The following is a 14,769-nucleotide window of genomic DNA, read 5'->3' as shown; positions in this document are numbered from 1 at the left end:
CACTAAATAGCGTGCATGAAGCAAACCCCAAAGCCCTTTCTCCCTTTGTGGTGGAGTGAGTGGTTCAGGCAGGTTGGCAGTTATATCTCTGTCAGATGCCTCCTGGCAGATCCCTCTGTGCTGAGAACTGGTCAACAAGGCTCAAAACACAGTTCCTAAGGACAAGAACTTGATAAATTTGAAATGTGGACTCCACACTGTATGTAAAAATGTTCAAAATGAACCATTACAATACTGAAGCATAAAACAAAGACTAAGAATCTGATACCTTATTGTAAGAAAAAGCTCAGAGATAGAGATAACATTAAGGAACTTGCCATAATCACCCAGATAATCACTGGAGGAAGAGCTGAGCTTTAAATTCAAGTCTGCCTGATTCCAAAGGGCATTTCCCCCCCCACTACACCAGTTCTCAAAGGCAAGATGAGCCACTGCCTGCCTTCATTCATTTGGGCGGCTGGGACAGAATGACATAAACTAAGCAGCTTCTAAACAACAAGTATAGATTTCTCACGGTCATGCTGCCATGTCCTCAGCAGATTCAGTTTCTGGCTCATAGATGGCACCTTCTTATATGTCCTCCCATGGTGGCAGTGGGGGAGCAAGCTCTCTTTTACAAGGATACAAATCCCATTCACCAGGACTCCACCTTCCTGACTACATCACCTGCCAAGGCCACTGCCTCCTAACACTGTCACCTTGAGGATTAGATTTTGGAGAGTTACAAGCATTCAGATCATAGCGTAGAAAAAAAAATCAAAGACCAATAAACACCTTCCTTTTTGAGTATCTCATGGGGGACATGCTCTTACTAGAATGGGGGAAAATGCTCTTACTAGAAGTAGGAGAGGGGCCCCAATCCTTAGAGACTACTGTGAAAAAGAGTCACAACTCTGTCCCTCTGATTTCTCTGAGCTTCTGTTTGCTCCTTGGGAGGGTGGCTGCTGGGTAAGAGACAGGTCTCAGAGCAGTAATGTCTCTCTCAGTTGTAATAGTCCCCAAACTTTGCAGCCTGTCTGTTTCTTAGTCTTTTAAATTTGATGGGGCAAAGGAAAATTTGCACTCAGATGTGACCATGCCAGTAGTGTGACACTGGAGTTCAGACACCTGAGCAGGGCCGCCAGCCTCACCCCCAATCTGACCTAACAGAGAAGACAGTCCTCATGTCCTCTCTGGTGTCCTGCAAAGATCCCGTGGAGAAGAATGAGATCATCTCTGAAAAGGGAACTCAACTTCTTGGGCCAAGAAGCTAAATAATTGTGAGGCCTAGAAGTGCCATTATCTGTCTCCAATTTCTAATTCTGATTCAAGGGCCAGATTGAGTTTATCTTTTAAAAGAACTGGTCAGCTCTTGAATCAAAGAACTGAATCCTCTTATTTCCCTCTTCTGGGTTTTCAAATGGCGACAAGAGCCCTGAATGCCATAGCAACGGGCGCTGTGGAAATCTTAACCCTGAAATGTGGGGTAAAAAGGACCTCGTGGAGTGGGCATCCTCAGAAGGAAAAGAAAGTTGTCTGCCTGAAGATTTTTTTCCTTCTTCATCCTGACATTGCCTACCACAGCCAGGATTTTAGGGAACCAAGCCCTGGGCTCTGGGGTCAAATGGCAGCTCTGATCCTGGACTGGCTCTGTGTACTTGATAAGCTACTGAACCTCTCTGAGCCCATGTTGCAGGATTATTGTGTAGATTATGCCAGAAGACAGGTATTTAAAAGTGCTTGGCACATATTAGATGTTCAGCAAGTGAAAGGCATTGTGACTTGTTGTAAGCATTAGATTTCTTATCTCTCCATCCAAGTTCACCACTGCAACTTCTTTTAAATGCTGAAGAAGTTCATTCACTGGGAAGAGTCCAAGGGAGAGCAGCACCCTTACCTCTGGCTGTCTTAGGTCTGAGAAGACCCAGAGAAATCCTCCTGAAAGCTCCCTCCTATGCAGCTCTTCACAACTCAGGAGGTGGTAATGTGGAAGGAAGGGACATTTTCAGGCACAGAGCCAGGAGCCAGAGACCCTGGATGCCTACAGGTCTGCCCCACAGAGACCCCAGGCCACTCATTTCCCCTCTCTAGCTTCAGACTTCTGGTCTGTCCCAAGGGCTAAAAAGGTTGATAGCTCTTGGCAAAAAGCACTCAACAGAGTTTGGACAAAGTTGACCTCCCCTGCAAAATAGCTTTGTATCCAGCTCCCAGAGGATTGAAATCCCACAGCCAGGGCCTTGTCCCCAGGAGCTACCCAAACAGAGGGCCAATCTGCTAGGCCAAGTGCCATTACTGCATGGCAATTAAGTTGCATGGCACAGCTCTGCGACGTCAGGGAAGGAAAGAGCTACACAGAGAAGAGAAGAAATTGGGGAACCCGGGCCTGGAGGCCCCAACACAGCTGCCACCTTCTGGGGCTTTACCAAGGGCCAGGCTGCTGGCCACCTCCTCATAGGGTTTCTGTGCCTCTGTAGAGTGACAGATGCCCTTGGGGGCTCACTGTGGCCTCTTGGGAAGGTGACTCATAGTGTCCCCAAGCCTGACTCTCCAAAATAACAGCATTGGCCTCTTTCCCCTCTGCTGATGGGCCTGGATGGGAGATGCAGACTTGGGTTGGGGGTACCAGAGGGGAGCAGCCGAGAGTGTCATTATGGGGTCTTCCGGGAAGGCAGAGGGAAGGCAGAGCTCACAGCTGCACCCAGGCTCTGCTCGTGTCTTCTACAAACCCCGGTGAAGAAAGGGCTGGATGCAGAGGGACTCCCACGGGGAGCAGGTGATGGTGCGGAGACGGGACCCTCTCCCTTTTGAGCATACTACTATTTTGTGGTGTTTTTTGATAAATACTTATTCCCACCTATAGTGCTTCAGGTGCTCATTCATATCAGCGTACAAAACACCTGAAATCCATGTCTTCGGAAAGCGTAGGCTCCAGCGCAGGGAGAGAGACAATAAAAGTGAATGTGAGCATCTCGAGTGAATTACGAGGTGGAGGTGGCGAGGTGGTGGGAGGCGTCGGCAGGGTTGTTTGTGACTGGGGGTTTTCGTGGGAGGGGCGGCTGCAATTAAATTGGTGACTTTGGAAGCAGGAAGGGAAAGCCCTTTGCTGGCCAGGGAGAGAACCGAGCCCTTGTTTAGAATACAACTACTCATTAATATTCACAAAATGCCCTTTAATGATGCTATTCATTAGCGCCACTTGTTTGTTAATAATTAATAAATGAACCATCCTCTGCTCATGTATTTTTCTTCGCTTTCGTACCAGCATGTGCACGTTTGCATCTCCTTGGCTTTCCAACTTCTCCTCTCTTCTTTGTCCTCTTCTTCGTGTAGATGTTCCTGTTCCTCCCCTCATTTCTTTCCACAGTCCCTTGGTATCCTCGCCCCCCCCCCACGCTCCAGCCCCTCCCCCGCTACCCCCACCTCCCAACTCCCCTCTTTGCATCCGGCACCCCGCCCCGCTCTGCTCTAGCCCCCCCCCCCCCCCCCCCAGCCCTGTCGGTTTGAGGCCGCAGCGGGCAAACCGAGCTAGCAGAACAGCAGCACCCGAGATCAGGGAGAGAGCGCGCATCCTGCGTGGCCTGGCTCGGTCCGGTCCCCGCGTTGAACGTCTTCCAGCTCTCCTTCCCGAAGCGGGCCGCGGGCTGGGGAAACGCTGCGCGTGGAGGCTGGGGGCGCCCATCCGCTCTCTGATGAACCGGACAAGCTCGAGGACAGTCACCCAGCTGCATGCCTCTGCTTCCTCTAATTAGGAATAAGGGCGGTAATAATATCAATCACCATACCAGCTCAGGCTTCTTGTGAGAGTTGAATAAAAATGTGTTTGGAAGTGCTTTGGACCGTGTCCTAATACAACTCAGGATACGATTCTGGATGCCGGGCAGGAGGTCCTCTGCTTGGTTCTGAGGACCCAACAGATGCGGCCTGGGGCCTGCAGGAATTTGTGCTTTCCTTTGGGGAGGAGAGCTAGGTATGCGTGGCACGTAGCAGCCTGCAGTCTGTGATCAATCGCAGCTCTGTGTTGGCCTGAGGATTAGTGACAGCCCTTGCTCTGCATTGGGCTGGACTCATCTACATGTAACTGATCAGAAAATGGGAATGCTCTTATTAAGGATTGGAGGGGAAAGACACAGTTCAAGTCATGGGACTGGGCTGCAGTTCTGCATGTCGAATCTGGCGTCCTGGTGGCAGCAGCTAGCACAGGGCTTATGCTGAGCCCAGTCAGAGGAAATTGGAGGGCTGGGGTTTGGCTAGGAGCTTGGGAGGTCCTTTCCAGTCTGAAGCACACTTCACTGATGATCATTATAGATCTTGCTGTTTCTCCAGACTCCTCAATGAATAGTGCATATTTTTACCTTCTGTGGAGGCAGAAAGACATTTTCCCAGCATATTTGTCATTTATGTTTGTTTCTGTACTCATTTTCCACAGCTTTGTGAGTTCTTTTTTAAAAATTGATTTTGGGGCCCTTATTACCTTATAAATGACATCCTTTATTGACCTGCCGCAGTAATTTTTCCTGTTTATGGTTTATCTTAACTTTGTTTATGATATATGTTTTACAACTTTGGTACACAATGAACTACATATTGAAGGTGTCCAATTTTATGAGTTTTGGTGTACACACGCATACCAATGAAGACATCATCACATTCAAAAGGACATAAACTCTCATCCCCCTCCAGAGTCTTTGAATGTCTTGGTAACCTGTCCCTATTTCTACCTTCATTCCCAGACTTCCTACATCTCCTTTCTGCCATCATCGGTTAGCTTACATTTTCTAAGCTTTTATAAATGGAATTAGACAGTGTGTTCTTTTTTCTTAAACCTGACCCCTCTCCCTGAGGAAAATGGTCTTTGTTGCATATATCAGTAGAACGCAACTTGCTACAGAGCACAGCCCCACTGTATGGCTATGCCACAGTTTGTCCCTTTGCCCACGGAGGGATATTTGGGTTGTTTTCAGTTGCTGCCTATGAAAGATTGTGCTGCCGTGAAGTCTTTGGGTATCAAGTAGAATTCTGACAGAAATAAAAGCATGTTTCAGGCAGAGGGAGGACATGGCCACAGAGAGGAAAAGACCAGGATGTGGATGGCGAGTGGTATTGTGGCTGGGTATGGCTGACACACAGGATGAGGGGAGGAGAGAGAGCAGGTTGGAATTGGCTCTCAGAAGGCTTTGGAGTTTATGCTTAGGACTTTGTTTTATTCAAAACACAATGAAGAGCGGTGACAATTTTCTTTTAAGATGAGAAAGACACAGTAAGAATTCCAGGCCTCTTCTGATTAATATCCCCTTAATCTGTATTTACTGAATGACCTGACCAGTGTGGGTTTTTTGTTTGTTTGTTTGTTTGTTTGTTTTGATAGCTGTGCTGGGAATTGAACCTAAGGCCTCACATATGCTAAGCATGAGTTTTACCACTGAGCTATACCCCCAGGGCACAAGTTTGGTTTTTTTTTTGGTACCAGGGATCGAACTCAGGTCCTTGTGCTTGCGCAGCAGGCGGCGAAACCACTGAGCTAAATCCCCGGCCCTCCAAGTTTGGTTTCAACATTTAGATTGAGACACACCTAAGCTCAGAGTTAAGAGCTGGCCAGTGGCAGAGTCCCAGTGTTTTGGAGAAAGGACACTCCTCTGTGACTCACATTTTCTCCTACTCATATAATAGCACAAACATGTCTTATCACAAGCTGTCCCTTGCCTCAATATCCTTTATGCAGAGGAATTTCTGTATTCTAACAGGTTTGGAAAATGTGAAAATGGATTTCTGGGAAATAAACTCTAGTTTCTCATTAACTTCCATTAAAATAGGGGATGTGTTACTGTAGAAAAACATCATCTTATAAAAACAAAATGGCACCTTGTAAAAGCTGTCATGGGATAATCTGAAGGAACCAGGAGAGTCACATTCCTGGAACAGACTTGTAGGGTTAGGTAGTCAGCCTCCCTGTGTTGAGGGTCACAGCCAGCTGGAGATAACCAGAAAAACAAACATCACCATTACATTCTCATCTTTGCCACTGGCTGAACCCAACTAGAAGCCAGAGATCACAGGAAGTCTTCATATGGTCCATACAAGTAGGCAATGTGATGCAGACGGGTGAGAAAATACGGGGGATGTGTGGGGCTCAAGGACGTCATCGCATCTGCATCCTCTGCCATCCTGACCCATTCTCTATCCTTCATCTTTCTTTGAGCTCATCCTTGATCTCCAGGTCCTTAGATTGGGTCAGCAGGAGGGTGGCAGGGTGTTTATTCCCCTGGCTGCTTCCTCACTGGTTGCTGCAGCCTGTATCAAAAGACTAAAATGTCTTCCTGGAGAGTACCCCCAACTCTACATCCCCATACAGCTACTTCTCCATGTTACCAACACCTCCCCTTGTCCCTTTGTCCAAGGATAGTATTGAGCGCTTGATGTTGCCATTTCTTGTTAGTTTCTTCCAGTCCTGCTGATGGCCTTGTGAAGAGTCTCTTGCTAGCTCTCCTTGCTTAGCTGGTTTGCATTTCTTGCCAGGACTCTGACTGTGGAGAGGCCAGATCCTTCTTTGCAAGTGAGGGAGGCCAGGCCATATTTTAGAGTAGGATTTGTGATTACAGTTTCTTCTAGAAGTGTACAGCTAACAGGAACATCAGTTGCATTGTGACCACATTGACTAAAGATTGTAGCGTAGGAAAGTGGGTCATTGGTTTCAGACTTGTTCTAATTTCTCTTGTAACAGGTGGCTCCGTCTCTAATTCCTGGTCCACTTTCCTTAATTAGGCTGCTGAAATGTTCTTTGTTATAGAATTTTTGTTCTTTTCTGAGCCCATTAACTTGCTCACCATTCCATTCGTGGTCTCCTCAGTATTCTTTGCCTGAGAAAGGTGTTCTCTGGGGCTTTTGGGAGAAAAGTCTTCTAATGAAGTTGCATAGCAAATGAACTTTCCTTGTGATTTCTGGACTTCTTTGATTGATGGAGGGGTTAGGAAAGGGCAGACATTGCATTAATATTAGGGAAGTTGGACTTCCTTTGGAGGTCAGGCACCTAAAGACATACCAAATACAACACTAATCATAAAAATGTCAAAGACATTTGAACATGAAAATGAGTATAAGCCAGGAGTAAGTTTATTTATCAAAAGATGCTTACTGATTGCATACTAGGTGCTAGTTCTGTTCTAGGTACCAGGGAAAGAATTGTGCCTGTGGACTATTTCCAGTCTTATGATATTCATATTGGGTTGGTAGTAACAGGTCTAATTAGGTATCATTGGCTTATTAGTGTGTTTGTAAATCTGCTAGCTAATTAATTAATTAACCACACTAGCGACTGTTCAGCACACACAATGGGGATTTATTTGGCTTGGTGAGGTCCCTTGCGGACAGGTCACCCTGCAGCATCCTGAGGGTGAGGTTACCACTGAGGAATGTTGGTCTATCCGTAGAGACAATGTAGGCCTCTGTCACATGTCACACCTGCAGTAGAGCATGCTGTCAGGGAAGGTGTGTCCTATAGGAGGGTTAGGAGTACAGGCTCTGCAGGAGAAGCCGGTCTGTGGAGCCTGGCTATGCCACCCACTCTTTGTGATGATGGGGATGTGCAAGATCCATTCTATCCCCTTGTTCATTGCTTGTCCAGTAGAATGTCTGGACCATCTACTTCACAGGTTGGCACTCCCTCCCTGAGTGTTAGGTGTTTATGTGCACAGCCCTTATGACTCTTATGGTGTCTCTTCAACTTAGTTATTTTTGTACATTTTGCATCCCTCCCATCAGATGTGTGCACCTGATGATGCCTGAAACAATTAGCACTTCACTGTGCTGACCCTCAACTTAGGAATTATTATCCAAGTTTTACAGTTGAGAGAGTGGATGTACAGAGAATGTTAAGGAAACTGAGTGAGTTGATAGAGACAGTTGGAAGCAGAGTCAGGACTTGAACCTAGGCGTCTGGCTGTAGAGCCTACATGCTAACGACTGCACTGCTTTGTCTCTCAGGGATGGGTTGAATGAGCTCCTGCATTATGGCAATAACAATGGGGACTCGAGACAGATAAAGAAGGCTGGTATATGCATTTTGAAGGCTTCACTACTGAGCCCTTAGGGTAGGAAATTTGCTTGTTCTTTCCCCTTCAGTCATGCTGCTCTATCTAGGCTTCTCTTATACTTTTGCATAAAGCAGGCCTTGAATGATGCCGTGGCGAATCAAACTCATGTGCCCATCATCAACGGTTTTGTCAGCTCCTGCTCCAACCTGAGGAGGCTGCCAAATCAATAGGCAATGGGCTAGGGCTGTGTGGGAAAGAATCCTAACCTGGAGCTCAGAAGTTTGGCCGATCTCAGTTCTGTCTGCAAACCTCTCTGAGATTCACTTTCCATTTGTACAAACAGAAAGGTCTTTCCCAGCTTGGCATTTCTGATTCATATAATTTTTGTCTTACAGCCTGACTTTATTGCACAAACATTTATTAGATAACTGTTCTGTGCTAATTATACAACTAAGTATGAGGAAGACATAATTTTTGCCCTTAAGGAATTCCTGGCCTGGTGGAGTTGGAGAATTGATATCCTGGGAGGGGGTTGAGCGGGTGTCAGAATGTCCTGGGGTCCTGGTGCTCACCTCCAATTTGTAGACTTAGGGTCTCTGGGGTTTGTTTTATTTTATTTTTTATTTTTTGGTACTGGGGATGGAACTCAGGACCTTGCACTTTCGAGGCAGGGGGTGGAACCACTGAGCTAAATCCCCAGCCCCCTGTTTTATTTTATTTTTGATGCTGGGGTTTGATCTCAGGGGCTTACACATGCTGAGCAGGTGTCCTGTACCCAGCCATAGACTCTAGCGTTCTTGTGCACAATAAAGAAGTCTTGCCAGGTTGTGTTTGGATGGAACGGACAGAATACCCAGGGATGGGGACCCGGCCCAGGGTAGGTGCACACACCTCTATACCACTCCATGATTTTTGCCACAACTGTTACATTATTTACTTAATATTTTTCTTTAGATTCATACACCTAAGATCTGAATTAGTTACTTTCTTAGTTACTTTAGTTAGTTACTTTCTTAGTCTTAGTTACTTTCATCATCACTAGGATTAAAATATCCAACATTTGCAACTTAAAGCTTAAAGGCTTTATTTTGGCTCACATTTCAGCCCAAAGTTGGCTGGCTCCAAGGCAGGACAGCATGATAGACGGGCATGGCAGAGAAGAGCTGCTCACAGCATGGAGGACAGGAAGCAGGGAGTCCAGGGAGGAGCCAGGAAGAAAGCTGTGAACTTCCTGGTCACACCCACAGTGACCCGCCTCTTCCAACCAGGCCTCCTAACAGCCTCCTAAGAGCAATCAGCTATAAGGCCCCTGCCATCTAGTCACCTTCCTAAGCCCTGCCTATGATACATGAGGGTTTAGGGGGACATCTAGATATAAAACATAACAATTGTATGTATTTAAAATGAAAATTTCATGCCAAAAATGTTGATGGTAAGCAAACACTGTTTACCACTCTAGCAGGCAACTTTAGTCAAGGGAACACAATGGGAGAACATGTTAGGCAATCCCAGCAAGATACTGCTAAGAGCTTTGGCTACAGTTTCCTGGTGAAAATGGGAAATTAGCAAGTATGAGAGAGGCAGGAGCTTGTGTTTAGAATGAGGAAGCCCAGGTACTGAAAAGGAGGTCAATTCAATAATGTTGATACCAAGCACTTGAATACAAAACAAGATGAGAGAGTTTCAAAGACATTTTCTTAACCTTTCTTCAGAAAACATCTTACCTAAACCTGGGTATAAAACAGATTCACAACAATGACAACAACAACACAAAAAGCTAGAAAACAGGCAGGACAGGGACCCATTCTCCACCATGTCCAACCCCATAGCACCAGACTGCTCTTGGGAAGCTCTCATTTTGGGAAGCGGGGTGGGGTGGGGCTCCTGGACCCTGGTGACTAGTGTGGGCACAGTGACAGGTCCTCCTGTCTCTGTACAAGCAGGAACCCTAGAAGCAACCAGATGACAGGTGAGGGAGTCACTAGAAGGGTTTGGTCACATTTGGGAGATTTCTGTGGGATTTTCTGACCCAGGATTGAGGTTATTTGATTTGATCTGGCTGGTTTCTTTCTTGGCCTGGAGCACATAGTAGGTTTGCCCTTTTTCTTTGGGAGGACAGCCCTCTGCAGGCATTGGACACTGAACCTGCATTTAGACCTTTTGGAAGGGAAATATCCAGGAGCTTTGGGGTTAACTGTGGCCCCAAGCCCCCTTCCCTGCTTGCTGCGAAGGACTGGCTGTGAATGGTGCAGAGCTGTCCTTGCTGGGACTGACTCTTGGTCACAGGGATCTGTCTCTTGCAAGGTTCTGTCCCTCTCTCTCTGCCTGACAAAAGAATACAAAGGCCTGGCCCCCTGGTCTCAATTTGGGATGACTCTGAAGAGCCATCCCAACTCCAGAAAGATTGGTTCAGGTCTCAGTTGTGTCTGCATCCTGGGCAGGTTCCCATCTTCCTGTATTCTTGCTGACATCATGCTAAGAGAACAGAAAATGGAATTAAGCAATATTAAGTTTTCAGGAAAGTGAATTTCCCTGGAGGAATAAGGGTGCCTCCATAAAAAAGAGCTGCAAGAGCTGCAGACCTCCTCTTCTAAGCCTTCCATCCAGTATGGCTCAGCCCTGTATTCAAGGGGCAGGCAATCAAGTGTGAGTCAATCTATGTACAGCCAAACGCATCCATTGCAATTCAAACATAAAAGCGGCAGCACGGAGAGTGGGTGTTTAGCTGTGTCTATACCTATCCCAGGCCCAGCCTGGACTCCTCCCCAATGGCTCAGCCTTACCTACCCTGCGGTTCCTACCTGTCTCTCTCACTAAGGACCCAGCTGGCTCCTCTGTCACTTCTTTTTTTTTTTTTTTTTTTTTTGCATTTTATTAAATTCTTTTATTGGTACATACCTATACAACACAATTACATTTCTCATTGGGAATTGTACCTTTACATAATGCATCTTCGTCCTTATTGTTTCCCCATTCCTAGCCCTCCCTTCACCCCCTCCACCCTTCCCTATTTACAAAGACTTTATTTCCATTTTTTCCATTTCTCAGCATTTTTCCTTTCCCTTCTTTCCTTTCCCCTGCCCCTCTCACTACCCCTACCCCTTTGGACCTTTTCTTCCTATTTTACATTATCGATTATTCATTCTAATCATTGGTACATTTTAGGTATACAATATAATGACATTCATCACTGGAAATTTGCACCTTTACATAGTCTCTCTTGGTTCTTATTTTTCACCCTTGCCCAGCCCTCCCTTCAACCCCTCCAGTCCTCCCTATTTACAAAGATTTTGTTCCTATTTTTCCATTTTCTCATATTCATCCCATTCCCTTCTATCCTTTCCCCTAGCCCTCCCACTTCCTTCCCCTTTGCCCCTTTTCTTCCTATTTCACATTACCTATTATACATTTTAGTCCTTATTTACACTTTCTGTTTCTCACACCAGAGAAACTATTAAATATTTACACATGTGTATCCTATTTATTTCACTTAAGAGTATCGCCTCAATGTGCATCCACTTAGCTATAAATGTCTCTAATTTCTCATTTTTTATGGCTTAGTAGTACTCCATTTTTAAAAAAAACCACATTTTCTTTATCCAGTCTCCAGTTGATGGGCATTTGGGCTGTTTCCAAGTTTTAGCTATTACAAACTGTGCTGCTATGAACATGGGTGCACATATATCACTGTGGTATGATTCTTTTAATTCTTTGGGGAAGATCCCCAGCAGGGGAATAGCTGGGTCAAATGGGACTTCCAGGCCTAGTTCTTTGAGGTATCTCCATACTCATTTCCACAGTGTTTGCACCAGTCTACATTCCCACCAGCAGTGGAGCAGGGTTCCTCTTTCCCCACAGCCCCACCAGCATTTGTTATTGGTTGATTTCATGGTAGCAGCCATTGTTTCTGGGGTGAGGTGGAATCTCAGCTTTGTTTTCTTTTGCATCTCTCCAATGATGAGTGATGTTGAGCATTTTTTTCATGTATTTATTTGCTATTTCTACTTCTTTGTCTGAGAAATGTCTGTTCATTTCAGATGCCCATTTTCAGATTGGGTCTTTAAATTTGGGGGGTCTGATCTTTTTAAGTTCTTTATAGATTCGAGATAGTAGACCTTTGTCTGAGGAAGAGCAGGTGAAGATTTTTTCCCACGTTGTGGGCTGTCTCTTCACACTGCTGGTGGTTTCTCTTGCTGTGCAGAAGCCTTTTAATAAGAAGAGATCCCATTTGTTGATTGTTTGTGCTAGTTCACGGGCAACTGAGGTTTTGTTCATAAAGCCTTTTCCTACACCGATGTCTTCAAGGGTTCCTCTGTCACTTCTTCTAACACGGCCATCTCTCTCTGCCTTCCCTTGCCGAGGGCCAGACTTTGGCCAGGTCTCTAGGATGTCTGCTGGTGTGGCAGCCCCAGCAGCCCCAGTGCCTCTGGGTGACTTGACACATGCCACAGGGGTAGGACTTGGTTTCCTTGGTGGCTTCCTGGAGGGCCTGGACGATCAACCTGGAAGTCTAGGGGGTCACACCATTCCAGTGGATGAGCTGTGTGAGTGACGCAGAGGAGCCAGGATGGAACTAACAAATCAGTGAGTCACTCTGTGCTCCACCCTGCCCCGGACCCTGTGTGACTGTCTGTGCCAATCCTGGCTGCTGTAACAAAACACCATAGATCAAGTGGCTTCTAAACAGCAGACATTTCCTTCTTTCAGTATTGGCAGCTGGGGAGTCTGAGATCAAGCACTGGCAGATCTGGTTTGTGTGTGTGTGTGTGTGTGTGTGTGTGTGTGTGTGATCTTCCTGCTTCCTAGTGGCTCTCTCCTCCCGGTTTCCTCTCTTGACAGAAGAGAATGTTCCCTCTATGGCCTCTTTTACAAGCACACTAACTTTATTCACAATGGCTCCATCCTCCTGAACCTATCACCTCCCTAAAGCCCCAGCTCCCAATACCATAGCCTTAAGGGTCAGGGTTTCAATGCATGAACTCTAGGGGGTACACACATTGAGACAGCAGCACGATCTTTCTGAAGACTTTCTCGTAACTGAGCAACTGGTGGTGCTATTTTGCAAAGCTGGGTAACATATCCCTTCTATACATAGTCATGCCTGGGTGTATACTCTTGGTTAATTTCTTCTGGAACGAGAGACTGGGGACAAAATCAAGGAGTACCGAACCAGTTTTTCCCATAAGAAATAATGTAATTATCCCAGAGCCTTCCCATTTTACTGGGCTAATTTTAGCCTTTTGCTGGGCTAATGCAAGCCCTTTAGGCTTAGTGGTATCACTCTTAACCTTTGTGTGGCCCATGATGACCACTTAAAAGGCACATAGTATAAGACAGCAAGGAGGGGCAGGCGGGCCTGCACTGTTCCAGAGCCACTGTGACACTGACACCAGCACCAAGTGGTGAAACATTTTTATTCTCATGAAAATGTGACGGGCACCTGGCTTGATGAGTTCCGAAGCCGATGAGAACCGAGGTAGAGCTGTATCTCCAACCTTCTCCCTCTGTGAGGCCCCATAATTGTATCACCATAAATGCTTCAGGGCCTGTGTTCCCAGGAACCTGAAGCAAGACCGCATGTGAGAGCTCTTGTGTACATTTAAATGATATTTTGTGTTTGAGTGCTGTGTTTAGCATCCAAATATGCATGAAATACCAACATTGCCGTGTAACTGGATGAATGCATGTGCGGACACATAAACAAATGTGGGGAACATCTAGAGAGGTGGTCAGGGCTGTGGGGTCGATGCATGTTGAAAGGAATGCCTTAGTTGGATGTGGTGGTACATGCCTGTAATCCTAGCACTCTCTGGGAGGCTGAGGCAGGAGGACTGTGAGTTTGAGCCCAGCCTGGGCAACTTAGTGACCTGTTGAAACTCTGTCTCAAAATACAAATTAAGAAGGGCTAGGGATGTAGTTTAGTACAAAGGCCTTGGGTTTAACCCCAGCCCTACAAAAACAAAAACTGAGAAAGAAACAAAAGAAACCTTCAAGGGCCCAAATAAACAAAACAAAACAAAATAAAACCCACAAAAAACAGGTGCATTTGTCCTCTATTGCTGCATTACAAATGACCACACAATGTTGTGCCTGAAAACAGCAAATATTTATGACTTCACAGTTTCTAGGTGGGTCAGGAACCTGGGAGAAACTTCAGCTGGTGATTCTGGCTCAGGAGGCTACGGTCATGGTAGGGATGGGGTAGGGGTTGGGAGGAAGCTGGAGGCCCAGTTTGAGGGGCTGGCACTGCTTTTAGGATCAGTCTGCTGTGTGGGCACCCACAGGTTACTGCAAGGCTGTCTCATGACATGGTGGTGGCTTCTCTCTAGGGACAGCAAGAGAAAGCCCCTAAGGGAAGCTGTAGCTTTTGTATAACTGCGTCTTGGAAGTGGCATACTGTCATTTCTGCCAAATTCTATTCTCTCTCTCTTTGAGACAGAGTCTTGCTATGTAGTGGAAGCTGGCTTTGAACTCATTATGTAACCCAGGCTGGACTTGAGCTCAAGGCAATTCTCCTGCCTCAGCCTCCCCAGTGCTGGGACTATAGGCATGCACCACCATGCCGGACACCAAATTCTGTTCTTTAGAAGTGAGTCAGTAAAACCTGCCTACACTCGGGGGAGGTGATCACACAGGGTGTGAACACAGGGGTTATTTTTGAGGCTACCCACTCAGTCCCCACATGTTTTATCCCACAATACCCTTGCATCGGTTCCAGCAATTACTCAGCTAAAGCAGAATGATTTCTGCTATTTTTGTTTTT

The sequence above is a fragment of the Heterocephalus glaber genome, unplaced genomic scaffold (assembly GCF_053883595.1).
Source record: "Heterocephalus glaber isolate CG9 unplaced genomic scaffold, H.glaber_assembly_v1.0 deba00001460, whole genome shotgun sequence".
Lineage (NCBI taxonomy): Eukaryota > Metazoa > Chordata > Mammalia > Rodentia > Bathyergidae > Heterocephalus > Heterocephalus glaber.
The sequence above is the reverse complement of the archived record's forward strand: the minus strand, read 5'-3'. Positions refer to the sequence as shown.